The sequence below is a fragment of the Mus pahari genome, chromosome 16 (assembly GCF_900095145.1).
Source record: "Mus pahari chromosome 16, PAHARI_EIJ_v1.1, whole genome shotgun sequence".
Lineage (NCBI taxonomy): Eukaryota > Metazoa > Chordata > Mammalia > Rodentia > Muridae > Mus > Mus pahari.
In genome coordinates, this window is record NC_034605.1 from 56356973 (window position 1) to 56367618 (window position 10646).

Below are 10646 nucleotides of genomic sequence, written 5' to 3' on the forward strand. Positions count from 1 at the left end.
GCCTGCCTCTGCCTCCCGAGTGCTGGGATTAAAGGCGTGCACCACCACACCCGGCTTATCTCCATCTTTTATAAGTGGATAAATTGAGACCAAAGAGATTAAGGAACTTGCCTAAAATCATCCAGCTAATTATCTATGATACACATGCTATCATGAGCTGTAAAACTCACCTCAGTATATTTAAGGATTTGTATCATGCAAACTCTATTTTCTGGGTGAGGTGGAATTAAATGAGAACTTAATATTAAGCTGTCATGGATACCTAGAAACTAAAGCAGCAACCGGATCAAAGAAAAATAATAGAAGAGACTGGAAAAATATTATGTTCTGAGAGGCAAAGCTTGTGACCTGTCAAGGTGTGGAGAATGTGGCTTAAATCGTGTTTGCGGGGAATTCTAGCTTTAAGAGGTGTCTGTTGTATCTGAAGTCAGCCACCGACATTTCTAATTTAGGAAATAGGGAGAGAGAGAGAGAGAGAGAGAGAGAGAGAGAGAGAGAGAGAGAGAGAACGAACAAACATAGGGAAGAACGTAGGAGCGGGGCCAAAGGCCAATGACAGGGAAAACAGAGGGGCAACAGGGAAAACCAGGAACGCCTATATCTGTTCTTTACAAATAACTGGAAAAGACTGACAAACTTCTAAATAGATTGATTTAAACTAAATTAAAAACAAAAAAACAAAAACCAAAAAAACAAAACAAAACAAAACCCAAGTGACTCCTAAAGTCAGAAACAGGAAAGGAGACCACTGCAGACCCTCCGGATGTCGGAAGGGTCGTGATTACCCAGCATGAAAGACTGGACAGAGCGAAGGACGTGGGCAAACGTCGAGAAGATGAAGCTTGCCAAGACTAGCATGAGAAACAACATCTAAGCCATCCCCATGCCGGTTAAAGCCTCTAGCCGCGTTTTCAGACGCCTAAGAAGAAAACACCACGTGTAAATGATTTTGCCGGCAAATTCTATCAAATACTCCACGCACAAACAACACCAGCATTCCAAGAACACTTTCAGAACAGAGAAGGAGGTATCATTGCCCAACTGAAAGATTTGCTTTTGAAAAATAGAATCTTAGCCAAGCTGTGCACACCTTTAATCTCTGCGCCTTGGAGGCAGAGGCAGGTGAATCTCTGTGAGTTTGAGGCCAGCCTGGGGGTAATGGTGTATTATTTCTAAACTACTAAAGAGCACCCCCTCCCCCCACATAAACCCAAAGTATAAGAAAGAATCTATAAGTGACATTATATGTAAGACCGAGTTCTTTCTCTGTGAGATCTAGAACAAAGTGAGGTGCCTTCTCTCCCTACCTCTCTTCAGCATGTGGGAGCCTAAAGTTAAAAACCTCCACCATCATCCAGGACCAGTTAGCCTAAAACCTACATAGACACAGACCAACACAGGAAGACAAACACTGTACCAAACTTTCACGGTCTTGTGGATAGATCTACAGTTACCCCCAGGCATGAACTGGGGGTTATTGGTGGTGGTGGTAACAGACAAACAAAACTCAGCCGGGACTCAGGCAGGACGAGAACTCATATAAGCCTGGACATGCCCTTAACCCTGCCTCCTGCACCCACCCTTGTCTTGAGCACTGAACCTCTGCATGCAGAGCACAATGCCCAGTGCCCAGTGCACCAGAGTGAAGGCTGTAAATGGCGGATAGGGACAGGTAGAATATGGGGCTGAGACACTCCTAAAGACAGCAGAGTCCAATACAGAAATTCCTTCCAGCCAACAGAACTCACTGATTCAACCTGTTTTAATTATAAGGACTTAACTCCCTTTTTCCCCTGCAAAGCCAGCAAGAGAGGACAGAAGAGGCGTGGAGAGCCACATTCATGCCAACAGAGGAAAACTGCTGACTGAAATAGTTTCTCTTTTCTTTTCTTTTCTTTTCTTTTCTTTTCTTTTCTTTTCTTTTCTTTTCTTTTCTTTTCTTTTCTTTTCTTTTCTTTTTTTCTTCTTTGGTTTTTCAAGACAGGGTTTTTCTGTATAGCCCTGGCTGTCATGGAACTCACTTTGTAGACCAGGCTGGCCTCGAACTCAGAAATCCGCCTGCCTCTGCCTCCCAAGTGCTGGGATTAAAGACATGTGCCACCACCACTGGCCGGTTTTATTTCTTTTCTTAAAACCTACAGTTCTGGATCTTAATTATTTACTTGTTTTGTTTTTTAGCATGTATAATGTCTAATGCCTGGATATATTTTTAGGGCCATCCTTTCTTTTTTCTGTATCGTTCCTATAATATTTTCTGTGTTTTTTTTTTTTTTATGCCTTTCAATCATAAACTTTCCCCACTGTGCTGGCTAATTTTATGTCAAGAAGACACAAGCTAGAGTCCATCTGAGAGGAGGGAACCTCAACTAAGACTCTGTCTCTTGAAGATTGGGCTATAGACAAGTTTTAGGGCATATTCTTAATTAGTGATTGATGTGGGAGGTCTTAGTCCCTTGTGAGTGGTGCCTTCTCTGGGCTGGTGGTTCTGGATTCTAGAAGAAAGCAGGTTGAGCAAGCCATGAGGAGCAAGCCAGTAAGCAGCACCCCTCCATGGCGCCTTTATCAGCTCCTGCCTCCAAGTTCCTGCCTGTTTGAGTTCCTGCCTTGGCTTCCCTGAGTAGAATGTGACTTGGGATATGTAAGCAAAACAAATCTTTTCCTTCCCACATTGTTTTCAGTGATGATGTTTCATCACAGTAATAGTAACCCTAACTAAGACATTTCCCGTTCGTACCGCTTCATTTCCTTTTTTCCTGTTTCCTAATACCTGGAATCCTGAAAGACTACAAATTACATTTTACCCAGAGATACCCTTGTGCCTCTGTAAACATCTTATTGGTCCACAAGGGAAGCATATAGATGCCTTTTACTGCACGATGGCACAGAGATTGCTATCAAATCATTGTCTCTGTCGCTGAAGCCAGCTTCTGTCCTAAACAGTAGTGGCTAAGACAAACCTAAGTGAACATAACTCACCAGTTGACATAAAATAAAACAAGCAAGCAAAAAGGCCAAAAGGACAAATAAAGCCATGGACATCCCAACAGATGAACAAAGACATCAAAGAGCAAAAAACCCCGAACATACTGTGAAGTAGAAACTTCTGGTTTCTTTGAAAAGTCAGTTAATGTCAGATGATGTTTTGGAGTGGCAAACAGGTGGAAGGATGTTTTTCTAAAGCAGACACATGAAATGATGTGTGACGCTTAGAAGGATTGTAAATATGACAGCCACAGAGTGTGGACGCTAGAGCATTGCTCTACCTCCCTATTCTTCGCTGATGATGCACATGTATTGGTGTGCCTTACATTGCTTTGCTGGGCTTCGCTGGTTGTAACTTGATAAAGAGAAACCCACCAGAGAACTTCCTGTGAGGTTCTTGTGGCTTCTTGTCGCTTCTGAGGAACTGTGCCAGTTGGTGAGCCTCTCGGTTTCTTCTGGATTGAACTGCAGTTGCGGATTCATGTGTGATGTCTGCAGAGTGCACTGGTCTGTAGCTTCTGATTTGTGTTTGGTGTTTGCTAGGGGACTGGACTGAGAACAACAAAGATTGTAATTGCCCCAAAGAACTATTTCTATACAGGCCCACTTCCCCCATATACTAATAACCTTTCTTTTCCACTACCTCTGATGGGTGGTGGGCCAGAGGAAAGGTTAAACCCCTATTAAGGTAGGTTGAGAGAAATTTATGCCTACAATACTGTTTTATATTTGATGTTTGTATTAACCTGTGACCTTGGGAATAAACAAGAAAGGAAACGTTTTGACTTTACATCTGTATCTGTTTGTGTGTTGAGTTGATAAAGGGTCAATTGTGCTAGATACTTTTATGTCAATATGACACAAGCTTAAAGTTATTTGAGAGAAGGAAATCTCAATTAAGAAAACCCCCCATAAGACCCAGCTACAGACATGTCTTTAGAGCATCTTTAAAATTAGTGATTGACATGAGAGAGTCAAGCCTTGGGTGGGTGGTTCTGACTTGTGTAAGAAGCAGGCTGAGTAAGGAAGCCAGTAAGCAGCACCACTCCATGGCCTCTGCATCAGCTGCTACCTCCAGGTTCCTGCCCTGCTTGAGTTCCTGCACTCACTGCTTTAATGATGAACTGTTTTTCAGATGAGACTGTGAGTGAAATAAACCCTTTCCTTTCCATGATGCTTTTGGTCATATTGTTTCATGACAGCAATGGCAACCCTAAATTCAGACAGATACATTTTATGAGAGGAATTGACGACCAAAGAAGAACTAGTAAAAGATCCATTATGCCCAACACAGTAAATCAGTAAACTTCTATAATCAGTAGAAGAAGAGAAGAACAGTAATCTGACCATCTAGAAAAACAACGAACAAAATCATATGGAGTGGCAAACTCCTTTCAATAACAGCCTTAAATTAAAATAGCATCAAACCAGCAATAAAAGGGCACAGACCAGATAACTGGATTAAAAACCCAGGGCCAATAAGATGGCTTAGTGTTCAAAGATGATTGCTGTGCAAGCCCAGAGGCCTGAGTTCCATTCCTGGGATGTACACAAAGGAGGAAAGAGAGAACTGAGTACAGTCAGTTATCCTCTGACTTCCACACAGGCACCGTGCCACAAGTTCACTCTCTCTGTCTCCCTCATGACAAAGGGAGAAAGCCACTCAAGATTCAACCATGCATTGTCTCTAAGAGACACATCACTGGCAACGACACCACGGTCTGAGAGTCAGGAGCTGAAGGTCAATCTACCATGAGGGTAGACAGTAAAAACAAACTGACATACTTGTGACTGATAAAGCAGACGTCAACCCAAAATTTGTCAGAAGGGATACAGATGGTCTTTACATATTAATAAATTATCCAATTTATCCAGAAGATTTTATAGGTATAAATGCATTGATAAAAAATTGTGAGAGGCCCTGCTAGAGCCTTAAAAATGCAGAGGCGGATGCTCACAGCCAACCATTGGACTGAGCTTGGGGTCCCTGATAGAGGAATTAGAGAAGGTACTGAAGGAGTTAAAGGGATTTGCAACCCCATAGGAAGAACAATATCAACAACCAGACCCCCAGAGCTCCCAGAGACTAAGCCACCAACTAAGGAGTACACATGGCTCCAGCTGCATATGTAGCAGAGAATGGCCTTGTCAGGCATCAATGGAAGGAGAGGTCCTTGGTCCTATGAAGGCTCTATAGATGCCCCAGTGTATAATGGATGGTGGGGAGGTGGGAGTGGGTGGGTGGGAGAGCACCCTCATAGAAGCAGGGGGGAGGGAGGATGTGATAGAGTGTTTCCGGGAGGGAGGGAAAATGGGAACGGGGATAACATTTGAAATGTAAATAGAGAAAATATCCAATAAAAACAAACAAACAAACAAATAAACAAATAGTGAGAATCAAAGGAATGACTTACTTCAAGGTCTTAGGAAAACAAGAAGAAATTGACAACATTCTAGAAGGTTTTCTAGTAAAACCCAGTAGATTGAGTCTAGTTATATCAAATATCAAAAGCAGCATTTCCTTGCCACCAAGAGAAGCTTGAAGGAGGCCACGCTGCTAGAAAGTGGTAGAGATGAGATTTGAACCCAGTGCTGTGTCGAACATCTTTAGATTCCCCTGATAATCACGAGCTAAAGAGATGAAATCACTCATTCGCTCTGAGGACAGATTTTACTGTGTCAAGGCCAGCTTGGCCGGTAGGATCTGGATATAATTAAGAGGAAGCTCTGCCCTCGGGCAGTTCATGGTTTAATAAAGAGTCTGGGGGAACTCCTGACAGGCAGCCTCCAGGAAGGAGGGCAGGTGTAAATGTGTTTGCTCCAGAGCAATGGAAGCACAGAGCTAAACAGGGTCGGAGGGAGAAAGGTGTCATTGCTCATGGAGAGGTAACTAACTTGGGAAGTGGCCTTTAAAATGAGTTGGAAGTAAGAATTAATTAAGGTTGGAAGGTAACAGAATTAATGTCTTGGGGGTGCTGTTAACAAGAGACCCTAACAACAAGCAAGTGACCCGGTCTTGCGCTCCTCAGGGTGAAGATTCGGGATCCCTGCTTCTTGTAAATATGGCCCATTCTGCTTCGTTCCAGTGCGCTGTATTTCCAGAAGGATATGACCGGGAGCCTCTTCACAGAAAGCTCCAAGCACAGAGGGGAGATTTTAGGCTAGAAACCAGACAGCGGGTGTCTAACAGACGGCGATTTGATTCCAGACCGAGTTAAATGTTACAGCAATCGGAAAACTTCAGGGTGATTTCAGCACTTCCAGTGCCTGGAAATATTGAGCTACTAACATGGACAGCAAGGCCCAGCCAGCCCCAGGCCAAAATGCCTGTTTTGCTAGAGCAGCAGGATGCACTAGAATGGTGACATTCTAATAAGGCGAAGAGGACAGTAGATGATATAAATATTAGTCAACAAAAAGAGCTGAGTCATCACAGTGGGACTATGGAGAAAGTAGGGAAGGGACAGAATGACAGGGCAGAATTGCAGTTCTGCAAGGTCATCCTGAGGAGTAGACCTCAAAGGTTCCTATAAAATGTGGGGAAGGGGAGGGGGACAAGGAGTGAAGTCTGTGAGTATGGGGGGGGGCGGGAAGTGGAGGAGGGAGATAACTCGCAGGCTTATACACAGGGAGCAACCAGTGTGAATGCCCTCATGTTTTACAGGTAAGGGGGCTAAATTCCAGGCGGTGTGGCTTAATGCAACCACAGTTGTTTATTTTGCTCCTGACTGCCATTTGGGCTGGACTTCAGGGGAATTGCTAGTCTCTGCTCAGCCCATGGTCAGCAGAGGTGACTCATGGGAAGGGTCTTTGGGAAGCCGGTCCCAAGGTCAGCTGCATGTGGCTATGATGTAACAGTGGGTCTTCATGGTTGTTTACATTTCCTTCCACTGTGGGCGGTTATATGGACGGTCGGTAATTGTATGTGTGTTTGGGTGAATGGCACAACAATAGGTTTTGATATATGTTATGTAGTAATTGGTTAAATGGACTGTACTTACATGTTTTATACTTGCATAAAGTAAGATGCTTTTTCTTAATTTGTTGAGTATTTTTAGACCGTACAAGTCCAACTGTTTCTTCAGATTATCACAAATCTCCAAATGTGTCTATCAGTGGGCTTGTGAGGTCAGGGGTCAACTTCAGTGCCAAGCACCTGGCTCCAGACTGTTGCCTAGGGTCATAGGATAGTAATGGGCTAAGGCCTTTTCTTCTTTCCACAGTCGTTTCCCTAAGTGTGGCTCTATTCTACAGAATAATGGAAGGTAAAAGAAAAGCAGATACAAGACATGTCCCTTTCTGAGTCTAACCTTGGATGCTCAAGTATTTTGCATTAAATGTTGCATGGTCCCTGGGTAAAGCATGAGCCGTGTCGTCTCACCCCACTTCACGGGAGGTGTGGTCCTTCTCACTTGTTCTAATGTGCCCTGTCTGAAGTGCTGTTAATGGAGGCTTTTGTCTTCTTTTGCCTAAGATGATGAAGATGTGAAGTTAGACCCCTACCTACCACCAGGCCAAGCACTGATGGATGCTTTCATCTGTTTCCTATAAACTCCTACCTTTAGCCGATATCTGTTGCAACATTACAAAGAGACCTCCGGACACTGCCCCCATCCCATAGAAGGAGTGGGCGAGAGATCCAGATACAAGCTTCTCCTCAGGCCTCATCTTCTCCATAAACCTCTCAGCCCAGTTCCCACACATGCAGGTAGACCAGTCTCAGCAGCTCAGATCTGATAAGGCATCAGCCCTGGGGGGAACGATCCTGCTGTCCCTTTGAAAACTCACTCTAAGCAAGCTTCAGAGAATCAGGCCACTGGGAGGACAAGTGGAACTCCTGGAATCCAACATCGAAAACTGCGAAGTGTTTCTCCGGCGTCTGGAGACTTTCAAAGGACAGTGGGGCCAGGTGTGGTTGTGCTGTCACCTTTGATCCCAGTCCTCTGGAGGCAGAGGCAGGTGGGTCTCTGTGAGTTTGACACCAGCATGGTCTGTTGACATAGCCAATTTGAGGCCAGTGGGGATATGTAATGAGACTTAGTCTGAAAACAAGACAAAACGACTAAAACACAAAAGACTGCAGAGCCAAAAACATTTCTTAAGGAGAAAAACAAACAAATACAATGATGAAAACCCCAACAAATAGAGGGCACACAAGGAATCCACCTAGAACAAGATGTTGCAGGCAGAGCACCCCGAAAAGTACTTAAAGCACAGGGGCATGCTGGAAGGGTGTTTGAAATCAGTGATGTCTCATAGTCATAATACACTGACATGAATGGAGATCAAAGGAGTCCACAAGGTCTCATTTCTCAAAACAAGAGCATCAGGCCCTGGAAGAGACGACACAGTAAAAGTCCAACTGAACTTTGATGTACGCATCAGCCTTGCACAGCACACTTGCTGCCCAGAGCGAGTAGAGCAGACAGCAAGAGCCAGATCTGGAAGCAACAACCCTAATTCTGTTTGGCTAAATTTGCCAAGCATAATAGGTTATGAGCCTGTATGGGTGTTCCCGAGTAATTATGCTTAATTGTTTGTGAAAATCAGAGGATCCATCAGCTACAAGCCCAATTAATTAAACGCAGGCACACAAGTCACATTGGGAAGGAAGGAGGAGGGCTGGGTTCGTTGCAGAATTCAACTGATGTTATTTAACTTCGAAAAGCCACAGGGAGAGCGCCACGTACCTAGTAACATGACTTCTGGGAGACAGCCTGCCAGGTTACAGTAGGGACTGCATAGCAGCCCTTTCCAGGCCCTGCTGGGGCAGAGCAGGAGAGAGGATGAGTCTTCGCTGCACAGTTGGGGAGGGGAGTCAGGGAGAATTTTGCTTAAATGATTGGAAGAATCAGGTGGATTCTAGTTTAAGGGGACCCTAGTGATACCCCCCCCTTTACTGTGTAGGACTCTGTTAGGTGGGATGCAGAAAAATGCAACCCCCTCCCCCCCAAATAGACAAGTTCCCTCACACGTTCCAACATTTGTGGACCTATTACCACTTTTCAGTACTCCAGTGTGAGTTGTCTTGACGTTTATTTTCTGGTGTTCCTTTAAATCGGTGAACAGTTGCCCTGGCCTGTGCTCTCTCCTACCGCTGCCACCATTTCAGGGGGTTTCTCACCACTGGCCAGTGCCTCCTCCCTGGGAGACCATGGGTCATTCATTTAAACAAACCATGGGAGATAAAATCCCACCGACTCCCATTTGGCAGTTTTAAAATGCCTCCTTCCCTTTGCCCACACACCCTAACTTCCTTGAAGATACCCCAGAATTAGTGCTCACGAGGTCAGTGATTTTAGGTATACCTTCAATTCAAAGGTCATCTTATTCACAACTGAAACTCAAGTCGGTTCTGAATTTCCCTTCAGAGACAGGGTAGAGATTGCCATGAGAAAAGGGGTCACGGAGATGCCTCTAGACATACAGCCTTTGAACTCTCTGGTGGTTTTCTGACAAGTTTTGAAGGCTTTCATGGTCAGGTTTGGTCACCCAGCATTTTTTTTTTCTGTGTGTGTGTGTGTGTGTGTGTGTGTGTGTGTGTGTGTGTGTGTGTGTGTGTGGACTCAGCCCTATTATTACTTTAGAGGTCACTCTGACTTCCTCTCTGAACTCTGATTTAGCTTTGCATCCTTATTTAGAAATTGGTGACGGAACTGCACAGTCCTGCCCATACATCCACATTGGACACAGGGAGATCTGAAGATGCGGGATGAGGATCTTTCAGGGGGACTTGATGGTGTCTCTGTGGACAGAAGAAGTAGACTGGTCAGAGAGCCTGGAGTCAGAGAGGCTCTGTCCATGGCAAAACCCAGAGCAAAATACTGCCAGGACCCATGTGGAAAATTTAAAAACCGCTCTTCCTTTTGGTCCATTCCCGCTTGACCCCAAAACTGTTCCCTCTACTTCTGTAATGAGTTTGAGCCTAGAGCCCACCTTGTGTCTTAGGAACCAAAGCAGTAATGGCAGAACTATGGCAAAAATGTAAGGGCTTAATTAAGTCACGGCTCCAGATGGAAAGACAGCTTTATGATTGCAATCAGATGATGACACAACAGGATCTGAGAGTCCCTGACACCTCACCCCGCAGGCTGCTTGTTTGTTTTAACGAGAGTGCCCTTTGAGAACCCTTGTCTCTTATTCATCCTAAGTGGAATCTATCCAAGGCTTGCCCCAGCTACTCCCTGCTCAAAGGGTGGCTAATTGTTGGGAGCCTAGAATGGGACAGGGTGTATGCAAACCTTGAGGACATATGTCCAGAGATTTTCAAGGGCTTCTGTCATAACCACCATGGAGACCTAAGGTGATCAGGCTTTCTTCTTACTGCATTGCCTCTCCGAAGGTTTCATGCAAAGATGCCTAGTAGCCATATGTTACCTCTAACCACGTGCACCGAGAACCAGTCACTCTCCTACTAAATCCAATTCTTAGGGAAATTGTGTAACGTAGAAGAGGAATGAACAGCGGGGTCGTGGGAAGAAACGTCTCACTCTGAAATTCCACTTCTGCCAGTAGTAAGACGATAACGACAACAATAAAAACCATGAAGTGGGGGCTGGAGAGATGGCTCAGTGGTTAAGAGCTCTGACTGCTCTTCCAGAGGTCCTGAGTTCAATTCCCAGCAACCAAATGGTGGCTCACATTCATCTGTAATGGAGTCCAGT